General features: G+C 38.2%; 1 protein-coding gene and 1 long non-coding RNA gene across 2 annotated transcripts in view; one reads left to right on the top strand and one right to left on the bottom strand.

The window, feature by feature from the left end:
* Positions 1-13110, bottom strand: part of SCOC (short coiled-coil protein) — a 30399-nt gene that overhangs the window by 3955 nt on the left and 13334 nt on the right. The gene's annotated exons all lie outside the window — the stretch shown is intronic.
* Positions 620-8391, top strand: LOC136405875 (uncharacterized). The gene is made up of 3 exons (XR_010751587.1): positions 620-724; positions 8132-8172; positions 8258-8391. It is a non-coding gene; the product is annotated as an uncharacterized lncRNA (long non-coding RNA).

The following is a 13110-nucleotide window of genomic DNA, read 5'->3' as shown; positions in this document are numbered from 1 at the left end:
GGGGGTGGTGGACAACGGCCTCGGCCTCGGGAGCTGCGGGGACAGGCGGCAGGATGCCCCCGCTCCGAGGAGCCTCTGGGCCCGGTGATGAGACGAGAAAGGGGGCCGCGCGGGGGTCCCGCGGGGAGCCGGGTCGCCGCCGCCCACGGACGCCCAGGCCCGAGGCCGCTCATCCTGAACCCCTGTGCGTCGGTCTGCATCCTGAGTGCCCCGCCCTCGGGGCCCTCCGCAGTACCGAGGCCGCACCTCCGGCCGGCCGCGGCCCAAGACGGCCCTTACCTGCCGCTGGAGGCGCTGGGAGGGGCAGGGACAGGGAGGATGCTTCAGACCGGGACCCGGAGCAGCTGACATCGGCAGCTCCTCCCTCTCCGCCCACGGAGCATGCGCAGCGCCGGGAGTCCCGCCCCCTCCCACCAATCGCCACTCAAAATGGCACGCCGGCGCATTGGCTGCCTGGTGCTCCTATCACCCTCTCTCCAAACTCCGGGATCCATCTTTTGCCAAAAAAAAAAAAAAAAGGGGGGGGGGGGGGAACATTGGCACCCAATCAGGGTTGAGATAGTTGTGGGCGGGTCCTGGAAGAGCAACAACCAATGACAGCGCAGAAGAGAACTTAAGTTTGAGAAAGCGGATCCAAACGCAGCGTTTCTTCTGTCTCAGCGGGAGCATGAAAATTGGGGTCAGACATTCACTATGGAAAATTCTGAGAGCTGTCATGAAGGAGGTCGGTAAAAAGAAACTGGGCAAAAGAGAAGTTATCAAATGTAAGGAAAGGACATTTATGGATGTAACAGATAAAGAGAGCCAGAGTAATTTCGTGGTTCCTCAATTGTAAAGGTAGACTTTTCTATATTTCCCCCCCAAGTCGGAAAGCTCCCAAATGTACCCCCAGTAGATTTTTCTTCTCTGCAACCCCTCCAAATGCATAATACACCTGATCATTTCATATTTTAGAGCTGAGATAATATCTTACTAGTACTTTGGCATTTGGCGCTTTCTTTCACCATATTCCATGTTGACTCGCAACCACCCACAGGTGAGAACAAGGTAGTAATTAATAATGCCTTAGTGTTTTGACTTGGGCACATTCTCCGGAGTTCTAGGGGTGATCCTCATATTCTTGGCTTTTTAGTTATGATACAGTTTGGTGACGTATGGCCTTAATCCTTTTACGGACTATATTAAAAATGTATATATTTTAAAAACTATATTTCTATAAAACTATAAAAATGTATATATTTTAAAAACAATGAATATACTTAACATTGTTCTATCAATTACCAGAATTCTTTAATTTTGCAAAACTGAAACAATATACCCATTAGACAACAATTCCCCATTTAGCTCTCCCCTGGCACCTGGCAACCGCCATTCTTTCTAAGCCTGAATAATATTCCATTATATGCATGTATTTTGTTGATCCATTCATCTGTTAGTGCACACTTGGGCTGTTTCCACCTTTTAATTATTATGAATGCTGTTATGAACATGGTGTGTGCAATATCTCTTTGAGAGACTGCCTTCAATTGTTTCAGGTATATATCCAGAAATGTAATCACTGGATCATGATCATTGTTTTGAAAGCAACTTTTAAAAATGTGGTAGTGACACAAGAATAAAGAGAAAATTAGGAGAGTTCCTGTACCTGTAGATTGGTATACAGTAAAAGTGTCTGAGAAGGAATATGTTTGGTGAGGTCGTGGGAAAGATCTCTTCTTTACCGTTGGGAGTGTAAGCGGTGCAATAACTTTATTAATTGGCTTTCAAAAAGAAAAACTATGGTGGTTCTAGTTAAATGGGACATTCATATAAAAATATGAAATTATATCCTGATCTCACACCACAAATACAATGAAATTCCAAGGGAAATAAATGTAAAATGTGATATACGAAGGTAAACTTTTAGAAAACGGATGTCTTTATGACGTCACCATAGGGAAGAATTTGTCAAACCAGTCAAAACAGCACCATTTGTTAAGGAAATTATTTTAGATTTTGATTGTTTTACAAACAGAAGAGCTAAAAAATTTAAAAAGCCAAAGAGAAGACATTTTTAATCCAGTTAAAAACAAACCACAGACTGGAAAACTATTGTAAAGCTCTGAAAATATAAAGAATTCTGATAATTCAAGATTTTAAAAAATATATTCTAATAACATAAATAGGCACCTGAAAGAAAAGTAAAACTGAATGGCCAGAAAGGTTTTTATTAATGTTTATCTTCATGTGCAATCATGGAAATTCATATTAAAACAAGATAAAAGTGTCATTTCATTAAGATGAAAAATCCTAATAGTGCTATAAAATAGCTCCAAAGCAAAAACTTACAGAACTAAAATAAGAGACTAACCCACAGCAGTAGTTGGAGACTTCATCACTCCCCTCACTGTAATTTGTAAACAAGTGTGCAGAAAATCAGTAAGGATACAGAACCCAGGTCCCAAACTTGGCTTTATATTAGACTCACCTGGGAATCTCTTAATAATTTCAAAGAAGAGCCTATACCCCAACATAGTAAATTCTAATCATATTGAACAACTATAAATTTTAAAAATCAATAAAGCCAAAATATGGCTCTTTTAAAGGAATTAAAAGCTCTGAATAGACTTATCTTCTTTTAAAAATAAGAGAAAACATCATAAATTATAGATATCAAGAATGAAAAGAGGGATATCACTATAGATCCTATAAATATTAATATAGCATTTTAATGCTAATCAGAGAATATTATGAACAACCCTATAGCAATAAATTTGATAATTTGGAGGAAATGGACAAATCCCTTGAGAAAAAAATACAAAAGCTCACTCAAGAAGAATATGTGATATGAATAGCTCTATATCTATAAAATATCATTACTAGGTTAACCTTCCCACAAAGAATACTCCAGAAATCAATGAACTCACTGGTAAAGTCTTCCAACTATTTTGAGAAATATAAATCCTATACAAACTCTTCCAGAAAATAAAATAGGAAAGAACACGTTTCAACTCATTTTATGACAACAGCATTCTGCTAATACAAAACCTAGATAAAGATATTAAAAGACATAAAATTGAAATACAAAACCTAGATAAAGATATTAAAAGACATAAAATTGAATGTAGACACAAAAATCCAGAGCAAATTATTAGGATACAATACAACAATTGTCCTTAGACAGAAAGCCTGGACAATTGTGGTTCTGGCCCATGAGTGTCACTTCTCTGTGACTATAGTCTGAAACTGATTTTAAAATCCATATGGAAAAACAATCTAGAATAGACAAAATAATTTTGTAAAAGAACCACAAAGTTAGAGGACTTGTAGTACCTTATTTTATGTCTTTTAAAGCTATAGCAATAAAGTAAATAGAGTATTTAGTGTAAAGACAGACACAAGTAAATGAAACAACAGAATCTGGGAATAAACTCATATAACAGGATCAATTGATTTTCACAATGGTATCAAGGTAACTTCATGAAAAAGGATATATAGATTTTTTTTTTTTTTTTTAACAAGCAGTGTTGGAACAATTGGATATCAGTATGGGAAAAAATGCACCTTGGCACCTATCCTCAACACCTACCTTATAGCATATACAAAAAGTTAATTTAAAATGGATTGTAGACTAAAATACAAAAGCAAAACTACAAATCTTCTAGAAGAAGACAGAGAAGAAAATTTTTGTCCCCTTAGTGTTGGCAAAATTTGAGAAAGGTCCCCCAAAAAACAACTGTAACAGAAAAAAAATGATTACTTAAAGTATAAAAATTAAATTTTTCTGCTGTATGAAAGAAACCATGAAAAGATAATCTATTGACTGGGAAATCGATACACCATCTAATAAAGGACTTGAATTAAGACTATGTAAGAACTCTTTCAATCAGTATTTAAAAAATCACAGTAAAATTACAGAATACTAGTCAGAAAAAAAAAGGAACGAAGTGCTGATATGAATGAACCTGAATTATATTATGCTGAGTGAAAACAGACAGAAAATGTACAAACTATGATTTTTTTTTTTTTTTTTTTGTATTTTTCTGAAGCTGGAAACGGGGAGGCAGTCAGACAGACTCCCGCATGCGCCCGACCGGGATCTACCCGGCACGCCCACCAGGGGGCGATGCTCTGCCCATCCAGGGCGTCGCTCTGTCGCGACCAGAGCCACTCTAGCGCCTGGGGCAGAGGCCAAGGAGCCATCCCCAGCGCCCAGGCCATCTTTTGCTCCAATGGAGCCTCGGCTGCGGGAAGAGAGAGACAGAGAGGAAGGAGAGGGGGAGGGGTGGAGAAGCAGATGGGCGCCTCTCCTGTGTGCCCTGGCCGGGAATCGAACCCGGGACCTCCGCACGCCAGGCCGACGCTCTACCACTGAGCCAACTGGCCAGGGCTCAAACTATGATTTTATTAATATAAAGCTCTAGAGCAGACAAAACTTATCTATGGTGCTAGAAGTCAGATCAGTGGTCACCTGCGGTGGAAGGTAAGTGGAGGGTTGGCCGTGAAGGATACCGGCAACTTCCTGGTGTAATGTTCTGTAACACCGTGATTGAAGTGGTGGTTACACAGTGTGAACAATTGTCAAAAGTCATCTCTTGTAACTTAAAATGTATGGATTTGATTACTTATTATATTTCTTCAATAAAACTTATGTTTTTATTATTTTTTCCAATGCTTTATTTTTTATTAATTTTATTGGGGTGACATTGGTTAATAAGATCTTACAGGTTTCAAGTGTACCTTTCTATAATACCTGATTTGTGTATTGCATTGTGTGCCCACCACCCAGAGTCAAATTATCTTCTGTCACCATACATTTGACTCCCTTTACCCTTCAGTGTCCCCTACCCCTACCTCCTTCTGTCTGGTAACCACATACTGCTGTTCTGTGTCTATAAGTTTCAGTTTTATATCCCACATATGAATGAAAAAAATATGATTATTAGCTTTTTCTGACTGACTTATTCACTTAGCATAATATTCTCAAGGTCCATCCTTGTTGCTGCAAATGGCAGTATTTCACCTTTTCTTATGGTTGAGTAGTAAGTATTCCATAGTGCATGTGTGCTACATCTTCTTTACCCAGTCCTCTTTCGAAGGACAATTTGGTTGTCTACATGTTTTGGACACCATGAATAATGGTGCCGTGAACATAGGGGGGCATATGTCTTTGCCAATAAATGTTTTCAAGTTTTCAGGATAGATACACAGAGAGGGATTGCTGGATCTTATGGCAACTATTCTTAATTTCTTGAGCAATTGTCATACTGTCTTCCATAGTGACAGTACCAGTTTACAGTTCCACCAGCAGTGAATGAGGGTTCCCTTTTCTCCACAACTTGCTGTTACCTGTCTTGTTCATAACAGCCATTCTAATAGGTATGAGGTAGTCTCTCATTGTAGTTTTGATTTGCATTTCCCTGATAGCTAGTAAAGTTGAATGTATGAATTTCATATATCTGTTGGCCATTTATATCTCTTCATAGGAAAGGTATCTGTTCAGATCCTTTGCCCAATTTTTAATTGGATTGTTTGTTTGGTGTTGAGTTGTATGAGTTCTGTATATATTTTGGATATTAACCCCTTGTTGGAGCTGTTGTTTGCAAATATCATCTCCCATTCCATTTGTAAAACTCGTGTTTTTAAATGAGAAAAAGACTATCCAGGATTTCTTTAGGGTTTGCAATATGCTAAGCATGTTACATATGATAATTTTACTCAATACTTAAGCAATCCACTGATGTAGGTATTATCAATCCCATATTGCAGATGAGAAAATCAAGAGCCAAAGAGTGCCTTGTCTAATATCTTATAGTAGTAATAGACTGAATTCAAACCTATCCTTTTATCTATAAAGTGAGTATCATAATACCTACTTTATTGAATTGTTATTGTAGTAGGATTGTTAAAATTAAGTAAAAATAAAGCACTGCAAAGACTTTCCAAATTGAAATGACTTTGGAACCACAGTCCTAAGAAGGTGGGTTGAAACTTGTAGGCTCAACCTAACCAACTCAAGTTTCTACTAAAACAAAAATACCGTCATTCTTCACAAGACTGGAACAAAATCCGGGGACTCATAGTGTAACAGTCAAAATATCTAGAATCCAAGCCACAGTTATTCAGTTTATGAAGAACTGTGAGAGTCTCAATTTACATGAAAAGGACAATCAACAGATAACCAACACTAAGATGGCACAAATGTTGAAATTATCTGGAAAAGACTTTAAGCAACTATTAAAAAATACTTGAATAAGTGATCATGAAAAATCCTGAAATATAGGTTATAATTGAAAGTATAAGTGATACAATAGAAATTTTATATCTGAAAAATAAAACAATTGAAATCAAGACCTGTCTGCAAAGACTCGGTGGCAGGACGGAGATGAAGGAGGGAGGCGTGAACTGGAGGAAGGGTACCTCAGTAGAAATCAGTCTGAGCAACAGAGAGAAAAACCGTTGGGAAGAAAACACCCCAAGACCTCAGGAGGGAGAGACAACAGAAAAGATCATCAGAGTCCCAGAAAAAAAGGGAATAGAATATGGTACTGAAATACAGGGGTTGAAAAAGTAGTTTTGCAGTGTTGAGTACACAAAACAGTTTATTCTTTTGGGTTAATAAAGCTTTTATAACAATCATAATCTGCATGCCTTTTCCTGTGTGAACAACTGTAAACCCACTGTTGCCCATGCCTATGTATTTGCAGAAATGATGGCTCTCCAAGTTTGCAAAAAGACAATTCCGTAAGAGGAGGGGATGCTTAGGGAAATAATGTCTAAAAGGCTCTGCAGATAGGGGGTAATGAAAAAGACTTTTGAGAAGCACTGATCTAGACATTGAGCACCAACACCCCTAACACCACAAAGAGACACGCGGGTAGCACTTACTTTCTGATGGAAGAAGGATGTACCACCACCTGGGAAATACTCTTGCCCAAAACAAAAACAAACAAAAAGAACCCCACTCTCACCAGATCAAGCTCAAAGTAGCAATTTAACATAAAATGCAGAGGGCAGAGATATATATGTTAAATCTACCTCCTGGATAAAATTATCAAGATCTGACTATGGAACAAAATAACAAGAGAAAAACAACAAAATATAAAGCTCTTTTCTTTAACAAAAAAACAATATGCACTGGGGGAAAAAAGAATGGAAAGAAAGAAAACCTGTAAGTAGAAAGACAGTTAAAATACACATTTTTGAAAAACACATGAATCCTGTGGTTTATATAGGATGCACCCTTGAATGATAAAAACCATTTAAAAGATGCAATAAAATGATTGCCATAAAGTAGGAGATGGTTATTAGGGCATTTGCCTAGATAATTTAAACTTTAAAGGAAGTCTAAGACAAACAATCTAAGAAAGATAACATTAAAAAATAATAATGTTAGCAATATAACATTCACAAAATGTTGCTGATAATTAAGATTTGCCCTTGAAATAACAAAACTGACAAAAAAAAAAAAAAAAAAAAAAAAAAAGAAAGAAAAGTACATCCAAGTGAAGATCAAATGGGAGTTGAAATTTTGGCAAACTAGTCCTGAAGTGAACATTCATTAAACTCTTTATTTTACACAGTGTTTCATACTTGAATAATATTTTTCATTAAAACCTGGTTTAAATATAGGCACAGAAGTTATCTTCTTTTGGCTAAGGAAAGCATACAAGTACAAATGGAAACCACTGAAATTGCCCAGAAATATTTGGTTATAATGAACACTCATGTGATCTGGAATATGCATCTATTAATATTGTAAACCCTCTAAATAGAAGCAGAAAATTAAGGTATTTTCCACAGAGGATGGGGAACTCCAAACTGAAAAGTGTTATTACAAAGCAATGACTTAGGTGAAGAAGAAATGATTGATAACATAGAGAACTTCCAGATCATTTGGATCTTTCCATCTGAATACTGCCATAGTCCACATAAAAACTTCTAATTTATCTAAGTAATTAAAGGGGCCTAAAGTAAACATACCTTGGATATTTTAAAAGTGAAATATGCTAAATGAGGCATTTTGATAACTTTCAAGTGTAAGCAGGTGTGTTCCCTGATACTTTAAGCTCATTAATTTGCAAAATGTGTTTCATCTCATTCCTAAATAAGAACTCACATTTTCCTTTTTACTTTTTTTCCCCCTGGAAAGGTTATTGAATTCACTGGAGAATGAGCACTGTCCTGAATTTGGTAAGTAAAGAATATATTCTACTTGCTGAAACTTGATTTCAAAACTAGACGTAATAGTCCGCCCTACTGTTATTTGGTAAATTAGGTTGGTCATGCCTGTGGTGGCGCAGTGGATAAAGCAACGACCTGGAAATGCTGAGGTTGCCGGTTCGAAACCCTGGGCTTGCCTGGTCAAGGCACATATGGGAGTTGATGCTTCCAGCTCCTCCCCACCTTCTCTCTCTGTCTCCCTCTCTGTCTCTCTCTCTCCCTTTCTCTCTCCTCTCTAAAATGAATAAATAAAATTTAAAAAATGATTTAAAAAAATTAGGTTGGTCATGTATACTTTTATCAAGATCACTATTTCCTGGTAATGAGCAATAGTTGGCTAATTTGATCAGTCATTTTCATTTATCTGTTCAATAGCTAAGAAGAAATTACCAATGTATTTTTAGAGTTTCTCAAATGAGAATTCAGAGGGACATTAGGGTCTCCATGGAATCAAGATTTGAACTTTGTGACAAAAATGAAAATAATTAGGAATGATTATGCAATCTTGATGTTTCTCTTTCTCTAGGCAAAGTCTTGTCTAATCAGTGTATCCCAAAATATACATGAATATAACCAGCTCTCAATTTGCAGATGCTGTTGCCTAGAACAAAGAAAGGTTTTTTAAAAAAATAATGTTAATTAAATGGTTAATGTAACATAGCAAAAACTTTGATGTTGGTAAGCAAATGACTGACTTGGAAAACCCTGATCTATCAAAAGTGGAACAAGCATTGGTTTGAAAAAGAGAAAACCTGGGTTCCCGTTCTGGCTCAGTCTGTATTTGTTCAATTCTTCATATGTTTGCTAGTTAGACAATTTATTGTAGTGTTTATTATGAGCTAGATAGTGCAATAGAGTGTCCAAATATTTGAAATTAACCATAAGCCGTTGGGGGATGAGTCACTTTACTATAGACCCGTTTCCTCAAGTGAGGAATTGGAATAGAGTTAATTCTGCTTCTCTAATATTGTATAAAATAACATTGAGGAATTTCTCAAATAATAATAATGAGTGATAATGGGTGGTTCCCCATATTGAAGAGTGAACCTTTGATGGTTTGGTTGTTTTGGACCATTGTGAATAATCTTTAGTTTTGCAACGAATTTCCGTTTTTTTTTTTTTCTTCCTCCCTTATACAATGATCTCAAGGGAAATGGTACAAAATGTCTCCTAAAGTGTTGATGGGATGGCTAGAAGTAAAATAAAAAAGAAAAGAACTACACTAGCTGGTGACGGAAGCAGCACCGGAAGTCAATGGCACAATGATAATAGTGTTTTAAAAATAAACCAAATCATAGTTTGTAGCTCCCCCCCTCCACACCACCCTTTGTTTTTCACTATCTCATGAAACTTTAACATTCAGAAAGAAGGACAAGCCTGTCTGTGGTTAGTTTTAAAACAAATGGTTACAATGAATCACCTCCAGGGTACTTAGTAACACTCATCCCAGCAAAAGCCCATCAAGGCTTCCCCAGCCTGAAGCAGAGCTCTGGGCAGCCTCCCTTCTCCTCCCAGGATGCCGGAAAACAAGAAAAAGCCTGGGAACAGCCTGGCCTGTATGTCCTGTAACCGCTGACGAGTAATTTAAATTAAAGCTGTAGAAGAAATAGCTCTCCAGGTTATGGAAGGAGCATGGAACTCCTTACTCCTTGCCGCTTGTCCTTGATGATGCAATCGTGAGTTCTGGAATTTGCGGGTTTTCTTTATGTGCGAGATGAAGCATATTATAATAAAATATCATGTAATATTCCTTTGGGAAGAAAACTGATTCGGCCTTCAGAGATATTGTGGAGTCACTCCTTTTCATGTACAGAAGTTTCTTCAGAGATCTTATGTCTCAGGGTATTAATTTTTTTTTTCTTAGAGTGTTGCTTCTCTCATACAAGAGTTTTATATTAAAATAAATTTTAATATTTTTTAAAAGCATCATTGGCCACAAGACAGCTCAGCTTTTTAACGTTTTCTTGCAAGTATCCCTGCGGTTCCGTTGTGGATTTGATGTAAAATATGTGCAGCCTGCTGTTAACGTAGCCTCAGAAAAGTGTCGTCAACTTTAAAAGCCACTGGCCCTTGCTGTGCTTCAGGTGACCAGAAATGAGAATCACAGCTCTTTTATATATGTCTGTTGGGAAGATGGTATAAGAAAATCTGAGGGAAAGTGGCCTGCATGGTGCTCCGGAAGCACTAATTGTATTTGGATAGAGATCTCCGATGCCTGATTGCTTAAGTTCCTTGGGGCACCAACTGATCTTCATCAGTGTAGCCTCACTGCCAAGTACATGTATGTCCTGAATGAATGAATGTTCTGCTCTGGGTCCTTACTTTCCCTATTGCATAAAAAGCAGGCATGTCTGAGCTACATTAGAGGGTGAGTCTGGATTCCCACAGTGTCTTCTCACCTCAGAGCTCACACTACTTTCTCTCAGATTATCTTATGCTTCTCTCCTCCCCCCCCCCCCCCCCCCAATTACATCCCAGTGAGAAGTGATATTCCTTGTGGTTAGAGTCGTGGCCCTTCACCCTTACGGAACATGAGACACACATGCAACATCATCTAGAGTGACAACTGATGTCCCCTCATAACATATATCTGACACCTGTCAGGAGATACTCAGAACAAACTAGAAGACACGGTGAACAATGCCCTGTAAGGGCAGAGGTAGGAAACGGCTAATGACTTGATCACGTTTATGTCTTCTCTTTGAGATGGTACACTGGTGACCTCTAGTGGTGAAATTGATTCAAAATAAGTTTTCTACTATGTGGAAGCAAGATACGAATCCTAAGGTGAGTGCTGATTTTGAGAGGCACGTGAAAACCCCAGTGCTAAGATTAGGGACATCTGTCAAAACTACGTACACTACTGCCCTTTACAGCTTCTGTGCTGCATGCAAAAAAAATTGTCTTAGAAAAATAAAGTGCAGAAAGTGGCAAATGTAGTTATAGGACACACAAGACAGAAGGAGGGCAGCAGAGGACATAGGCGTAAATTGTAAACATTACCCTTCAGCACAGTCATATTTAGTTTTAGTTTTAGTTTTGAAACAATCTCAACTATCCCAAATTTACAAGTATATCAAGAAGGATTTTTTTTTTCCCTGAATAATTTGAGAGTGAGTTGCCAAACCAATGCCCTGTCACCCAGGATCTTTAGTTCGTATTTCCTACAAACAAGGATTTTCTCCTTCATAATCACAAAACAGCTGACAAGAGGAGGGAGACTACATTTATGCATTTATCCCATCTATTCTTCAAAGCACGTGGAAGGTTCTCACCAGCTGCCTGACAATGTCTGTTCCAGAAAAAGCATTCAGTTCAGAACCATACGTTGCATTTACCATATTTTTCGCTCCATAAGGTGCACCTAGGGTTTTGTTTGTTTGTTTTTAATTTAATTTAATTTTTTTTTTTACAGAGACAGAGAGTCAGAGAGAGGGATAGACAGGGACAGACAGACAGGAACGAAGAGAGATGAGAAGCATCAATCATCAGTTTTTCGTTGTGCGTTGCGACACCTTAGTTGTTCATTGATTGCTTTCTCATATGTGCCTTGACCGTGGGCCTTCAGCAGACCAAGTAACCCCTTGCTGGAGCCAGCGACCTTGGGCTCAAGCTGGTGAGCTTTGCTCAAACCAGATGAGCCCGCGCTCAAGCTGGTGACCTCAGGGTCTCGAACCTGGGTCCTTCCTCATCCCAGTCCGACGCTCTATCCACTGCGCCACCGCCTGGTCAGGCGGTGCACCTAGGGTTTTAAGGAGGAAAATAAGAAAAAAAATATTTTGAACCAAATGATATATTAAAATATTTAGTAAAATATACCACAATAATATTTCAACTATGTAAACTCAACAGCAGTATTAACAACCATTAGCACTGTTATTAACAAATGAGAAGAGACTGTAATGTTCAAATACTCTTCTAGTTGTCTGGGAACCTGCAGCAGCTAAAAAAATGAACATTCTCCCATAAGACACATAGGCATTTCCCCTCCACTTTTGGGGGGAAAAAGTGCGTCTTCTGGAGCAAAAAATCCAGTACTTGTCATGTGGCTTTAGCTTTCTTCGATCAGGAACAATTCCTCAATCCTTACTTGACTTTCATGACTTTGATGCTTTTAAAGATAATAGAAGTTATTATTTTTAAAATATTTCTTAATACCAATAGCTGGTAAGAATATCACAGAAGTGGTGCTGGGTTCCGCTCACAGCACCCTATCAGTGGTACATACTCTGTTTATCTCTTCACTAGTGAGGTTCACTTTGATGTCTTGATTATGGTGGTGTCTAACTTCTTTTACTTTCCATAATTAGCAATTACTTGGCGGGCCAGGGGGTGTGTGTATTTTGAGACTATGTAGATATTCCATGTCTGTGCTACCTAAGGTAAAAGCATACTTCACAAGTGACTAACAAAAGAAATACTAGTCTTAGCAGCAATATTTGTATGTGAACAGCTAATAAGACTTAGCAGCAAAGAGTTTAATTGTCCAGTGACGTGCAAATTGTAAACGCTAAAACTTAAATTTATCTGAGCCAAAGACTTCCTTTCTGCATAGTTAAAATAATAAAACTAAAAGTAAAAATAAAAAAGTATTCAACTTAGATTGGCAAAGGTATTGCTTAGTCTCCAAACCTGTAATGCAACAGTAAAATAGGAGCAAAGAAGTGCGAAGGTCAGGCTGTGAGATCAGAGAGCAGAGAAAAGAAGGAGAACTGAAGACATCAGAGATGTGAAAGAGGGAAGAGAGAAGGGGGGACAGTGAGGCGTGCACGGGAGAAATGAGGCCACAGAGGGCAATCAAGGAGGTTGGGAAAATGACGTGATGGGAAGGAATAGAGTGGATAAAGAAGACTCATGGAGGTTATGAGTGAAAAGGGAGAAAAAGAGAAGGCGTGAGGTACAATCGAT

This window comes from Saccopteryx leptura, chromosome 1 (genome assembly GCF_036850995.1).
Source record: "Saccopteryx leptura isolate mSacLep1 chromosome 1, mSacLep1_pri_phased_curated, whole genome shotgun sequence".
Taxonomy (NCBI): Eukaryota; Metazoa; Chordata; class Mammalia; order Chiroptera; family Emballonuridae; genus Saccopteryx; species Saccopteryx leptura.
The sequence above is the reverse complement of the archived record's forward strand: the minus strand, read 5'-3'. Positions and strand labels throughout refer to the sequence as shown.